The sequence below is a fragment of the Pinus tabuliformis genome, chromosome 8 (assembly GCF_031772625.1).
Source record: "Pinus tabuliformis cultivar Carrire ecotype Pingquan chromosome 8, CPIR1, whole genome shotgun sequence".
In the NCBI taxonomy this organism is placed as follows: domain Eukaryota; kingdom Viridiplantae; phylum Streptophyta; class Pinopsida; order Pinales; family Pinaceae; genus Pinus; species Pinus tabuliformis.
In genome coordinates, this window is record NC_142294.1 from 592,511,055 (window position 1) to 592,517,462 (window position 6,408).

Genomic DNA, 6,408 nt, shown 5'->3' on the forward strand with positions numbered 1-6,408 from the left:
AACCATCTCGTTTCTTTTTCATGACTTCTAACTACACAAATGCAAATAGAGGAGCGATTTAGTTACTTACCTGTGATCCGAATGTATTTGCTGTGAGGTTCTATGGCTTTCTCTCTGTTGCATGCCTTTATTTCTTTTGATGCATGTTGTCTGCTTGCTGATGTGTGGCTGTGTCTTGTGCAGGTTCTTATTTGGATGGGTCTGAGCTTCATGTGCCTTCTCAACCTTCATGTGTGCATTCTCCTACTGCTGGTGCTGCATTTTGATGGGATCAGCTGCTACAGGAATTCCTATAGAAGCTCTTGTAGTTTCTTCTCCCCTTGAAACTTCAGCTTCTTCCTATGCTTGGAGCTTGAAGATGATGCCATAGGTATAGACAAAGATGGAGAGGTAGTAGGTAGGCTTCAGGTGAGGTGGATGGTGCTGCTTCCTCTCTTATTTGTTGAGATTGCAACAAGATGATGGAGCTTAGTGAAAAGAGTTGCCTTCACTAAGTGGGCCCGCAGGCAAATTATGGCGCAAGTTCTATTTTTGGATCCCAGCAGGGATGATCACAGCAGGAGTGACCACAACAGGGATGATCACAGCAGGAGTGACCACAGTAGGAGTGATCACAGTAGGAGTGACCACAGCAGGAGTGATCATAGCAGGAGTGATCAAAGTCTATTTTTAGACTGGCTGTCCAAAATAGAAAAGTCAAATATTATTGTCTCATAATAATATTTGGACTATAAACTTGATCTTATTCTCTTGGAGCACTTCAGTTTGAGCTACAGATGTGGCCCATGCAGCTGTCAGAAGGAAGTACTCTTTTCTTATGAGTCAGTTGAGTTGTTGCATGCATGACTTCAGTTAGAACTCAATCAGTTGAGTTTGGTGGAGTTGATTGTGGAGTTGATGGAGTTGTGTTCAGTTTGACTTGGTCAAACTAGTTGTAGTTAGTCTAACTGCAAATAAACTAATGATGAGTTGTTAAACTAATTATTAACTCATAATACAACTATAGAATACATCAGTTAACTCAGTTGCATGTCAGTGCATGTTCAGTTCAGCAGGGACAGGTGTTAGAGAATCAGATTGCTATCAGTTGTGACTATAGTTGTGCATTAGATCTTGCACAATCAAGGGATTGAGTATGCCAATGAGTTTTCTCAAGTATTTGCCCAGTATTATAGCATCTTCTCACGTCTAACATAGTGTGAGTGATTCTTTGGAGGTGAAATATGAGTTTGGTAAACCATTCTCATTCATTCTTGAGCAGGTATTGAGCAGTGGAGGCAGGCAAGCAGTGGAATAGATTTGGAGATCAGATCTTAGCTGTATTATGTGTAATAGGTGGAGCTGGTACTAGATTGCTTGTGATAAGCATTGTACTTTGTAATGTTACATGGTATCAATCATTAATATACAGATAGTTGGGGTTTTTAGCGAGATGCTTTCCTCGGGTTACATACTGTGTTAATGTGTGAATGCTCTTGATGTTTTATTGTTATTGATGCTGCTAAATTGATGATCAACGTAGAGGAGATTATGTATTGTGTATGTATTCCGCAATAGTACATGATCAGGATAATCTCTGTTGAATATGTGTTAAATTATTCAAAATTTCTACATTATTTTCTTGTTTTTTGTTTTTTTACTGACAAACTATTTTTTCTGTGTTTTTTCTGGAATAGGAAGAAAAATGATGCTTCAGGTGTGATGTAGGCTTGGAAATTATGGCAAGGAGGTTTGAAGACTGTAGGAGGGTTTATAGGTGTTTTTTGAATCTTCTTTGTCCCTCAAATTTCCTTTTCTATCCATTTCCGGCCCTCTGTAATTCCTACAGGAGCCTCCTGTAGAAAACACAGAGCCTCCCGTAGAAAACACAATTTTTTGAAAAAGAAGCACAGTGGGGTGAAAGAAATGCCAAAAATGATGGAGAAAAGTGTGGAGAAGATGAGATGGGTGCTGGTATGAATGTCAGGGTCCCCTTGGCACCTTCTTATGCTCCTTGTAGTCCTCTTGAAAACCTGCAATGCAACAAAAATTCATTTCTTTTCTCTCTCGCTATCTCTCTTTTTTTTTTGTTTTTTGTGAAAAACAACTAGGGTGCCTCAGAGAGGTTTTCACCCTAATTTCCTGCCTTGGGTGCCTCCAAGAGAGTTTTTGACCCAGGGATCTTATTCTTCTTTTCTCTTTTTTTTTTTGACATCACTAGGCTGCCTCAGAAGAGGTTTTCAACCCAATGATGGGACTCCAGCACCTAATGGAGGTTTTCACTTGAGTCCTTATTATTCTTTTATTTTTTTTCTTTTCTTCAGTGAGTGGGTGAAGTGGAAGGTAAGACATGTTCCACTACCATCACTGTTTTATTCAGACCTTCAATAAACTCTCGCTTGGAGAGGGGTTTCTTGTAGACTTTCAACCGATGTCCATTTACAAGCATGGGGATGGCTTCATCATCAATGGTTCTAATCAGAACTGAACCATTGTCATTACATTTCTCCACAGTGTAGGGTCCCAGCCATCTTTTCCTCAGCTTGCCTTTGAAATCTTTGTATCTTGAATCATAGAGTAGTGCCCAATCTCCCTCTTGGAATTGCTTCTCCTTGATATTTTTGTCATGCCATATCTTTCTCTGAAGCTGAACTACCTCTGTATGGAGAAGGGCTTGCAATCTGTATTCATCCAATCCATTGAGCTGAAGTAATCTCTCCTTCTATGCATGGCTGAGGTCTAGGTCCAGCTGAGCTGCCATCCTTAGTGTATTGAACTCAAATTCTATTGACAGCAAAGCCTTCTTCCCATAGACCAGTTCATAGGGTGTGAACCCTGTGGTGGTCTTCCATGTTGTGTTGTAGGCCCAAGTGGCCTCAACTAATCTGTCCACCTAGTCTTTTCTACTATTGCTCACTACCTTGGTCAGGATCCCTTCTAATGCTCTGTTAGTGACCTCCACCTGCCCATTGGCTTGTGGATGGTAAGGGGTGGAAGTCCTGTGCTTGATTTTATGATGTGTGAGCAGGTCTTCAATCAAATTGGAAGTGAACTGATTGCCTTGATCTGTGACCAACTCTCTTGGATACCCGAACTTGTAGAATATGTTTTCTCTCAAAAACTCAACTACTTTTTCCTTTGTCGTTGCTTTGATTGCTTTTGTCTCTGCCCACTTTGTCAGGTAATCAGTGCACACAATGATGTATTGTTTCTGCTTTGAAGGAGGGCTGATAGGACCCACAAAGTCCATGCCCCACTTCTCAAATGGCTCAAAGGTCACTTGAGGTTGCATGGGAATCTCATCCTTTGGAGTAGGTTTCCCCATCCTCTGACATTGATCACACTGGCTAGTATATCTCCTCACATCCTGATGAAGAGTGGGCCAGTAGTAGCTTGGTTGCAATTTCTTGAAGGTTGTTCTTTTTGCTACAAAATGACCTCCACAAGACCCATCATGACAGGTTAGAGGGATGTCAAAGACTTCCTCCTCCTTGACACATCTTCTCAAAATCTGATCTAGGCCAAGTTTGAGGAGATTGCCCCCAATCTAGGTGAAAGGGGTGCTTTTCCTTACTATCTTGCTCTTCTCTTTTGAGGATAGGTGTGGTGGGAACTGTGCTGAAACCAATTAGTTTCTTATATCAACAAACCATGGGGAGAGTACTGAGATAGAAAACAGATTTTCATCTGTCATTTGGTCATCCACCATTCCATCTTCACCTGCAGGTAAATTTACTCTAGACAAAAATTCAGCAACAACATTTTCTTTACCAGGCTTATCAATAATGGTCAAATCAAACTGCTGCAGTAAAAGCAACCATCTAATAATGCGAGCATTTACATCTAGTTTGTTCATTAAATATCAAATTGAAACATGATCAATGTGCACAAAAGTTTGATAGCTTGTGATATAATGTCTGAATTTGTTTAAGGAATGCACGACAGCTAAGAGTTCCTTCTTGGTTACTGTATAGTTTAAATCTGGCTTTGATAAGTTCTTGCTTATAAAGTATATGGCATAAGGTAACTTTTCATCAATTTTTCCTAAGACTGCTCCTATCGCTTTGTTTGAGGCATCTATATGAATGTGAAATGGTAGGGCCCAGTTTGGGCCTCTGAGAATTGGGGCAGTCACTAGCTTGCTCTTCAAGGTATCTAGGGCTTCCTGACAGTTTTCTAACCATATGAACTCAACATCTTTTCTTAAGAGGCCAAACAAAGGAGAGGCTAGCTTGCTGAAATCTTTAATGAATCTCTTGTAATACCCAGCTAAGCCTAGGAAACTTCTAACATCTCCCACCTTTTGAGGAGCTGGGACCCTTTGGATGATGGCAATTTTGTTGGGGTCCACTTGCAGTCCTTGTTGAGATATTGCATGACCTAACACTGCCCTTTCAGTCATAAAAAATTCACATTTTTCTGGATTGAGGGACACGTTCATTTCAATACACTTGTCTAGAACTTTTCCTGGGTTAGATAAAGCTTCCTTAAAGTCAGAACCATAAGGAGTAAAGTCATCCATGTATATCTCTAGTGCATCATGAACTAATTCAGAAAATATACTCAATACCGCTCTTTGGAAAGTGGCTGGAGCATTGCACAAACCAAAAGGAAGGACCCGATATGCAAAGGTAGCCCATAGACAAGTGAAAGTGGTCTTATCTTGGTTTTCTGGGCTGATTTGAATCTGATTGTACCCGATAAACCCATCTAGGAAAGAGAAAAACTTTTTCCCTGCCAGACTGTCTAACACTTGATCTATGAAAGGTAAAGGAAAATGGTCCTTTTTAGTGGCTTTGTTCAATTCCCGATAGTCGACACAAATTCTCCACTTACCATTTTTCTTTGCACTAGCACCAAAGGAGAGACCCATTCACTGTCAGAGATGGGATAGATGAACCCTGCATCAAGAAATTTCTGCAGTTCTTCCTTAACAATATCTTTAAGTGCTGGGTTCATCCTCCTTTGAGGTTGCCTGACTAATTTGCAATCTTCCTTGATGTATATATGGTGAGTACGTACTGAAGGGTGTACTCCCTTCATCTCCTTATAACTCCAAGCGAAGGAATCTAGATGTTTCCTCAGTAGGCTGCATAGTTCCTTCTCCTGGGAAGTGGATAGGGATGGATTGATTTTCAAGGTTATTTCTAGGCCGAACTCTATATTCTTAACATGGAGAGAAGTGGAGTCGTCTGCACAGAGATCAGTTGAGGGGTTGTTTTGGGTTTCTCTTACTATGTCCTCTAATGGTGATACATTGGGAGGTGGATTCCGAGTCAAATTTTCATTCATATCATCCTCATCTTGCTGTTTCCCCCCATGGATATTTCTAATGCACAAAGCGGTGTAGAATAAACTTCATCCTCATCTTCCTTCTCTAACCAGAGAGGTAGATCATATTCTAGCAAGGGTTGGGCAGGAGGATATAGGATCAACTGCTTGGACATGTGCCCATTCTTTATGGTCATGTTACCAGCTCGATAGCTGATGTAGGCATCAACTGTAGCCAACCAGGGTCTTCCTAGAATGAGAGGATACCCAGTGAGCTTTGCCTTTGGCTGGAGAACTAAGAAATCCGCAGGGTACTCCCAAGGATCAATGGAGACAATCACATTTTCCACAATCCCCTCAAGGGTCACGGTGGAGCGGTCTGTTAGCTGTAGCATGGTCGTGGTCTTCCTCAAGGAGCCCTAGAGGTTAAGTTTGAGCATTATGTCCTTTGTCATCACATTAATGGAAGCTCCCAGATCAATCAAGGTATGTGGGATCATGGTGCTTGTTAGCACCTAAATCTGCCCTAGGCTGAAGGAAGGCAAAATTCAGGGTAACCACAAACCATGCTCAGTCTGGTAGCTAGCCCTACTAGAACAAGAAAGGGCTCTCTCTGAGTCACGCTCAGTGAATGGATAAATGAAACGGTCTGAGATGAATTACAGTGAAATATTTATCTTAGGATAGTAAGTGAATATGGATACAAGAACAATTTTTATGAATGACTGAGCTTCTGGGATGTTATGGGACCAACGAACAGCAATGAACAGAGAATTTAATACAAAGGCATAGATTACTTCATGAGGCAAGGTAGTCAGAAAGTGTAGCAATTTAGTTTGGAATAATGCGGAACAGAGAGATTGCTGAGGAGTGTGAAAAGGGCATAGGAACATGAATCCTTTTCAACAGAAGAAGAACACTGAACATGAAATTTTCCCACAGGCAGAGCAATAAAATTGAATTCTACCTAATCTCACTCATAAAATTTCACTGGAAATGAACATGAATTGAATTATGAAACATAACGAAATACATATGAAAACATAAGAGGCACATTTGCTACACTCACAACCACAAGAATCTCATGAAACAGAGCCGCTGCCTTTCATTAATTCTCTATAAAAAATACACAGTGAAGAAACAGAGTTTCTTTCCCAC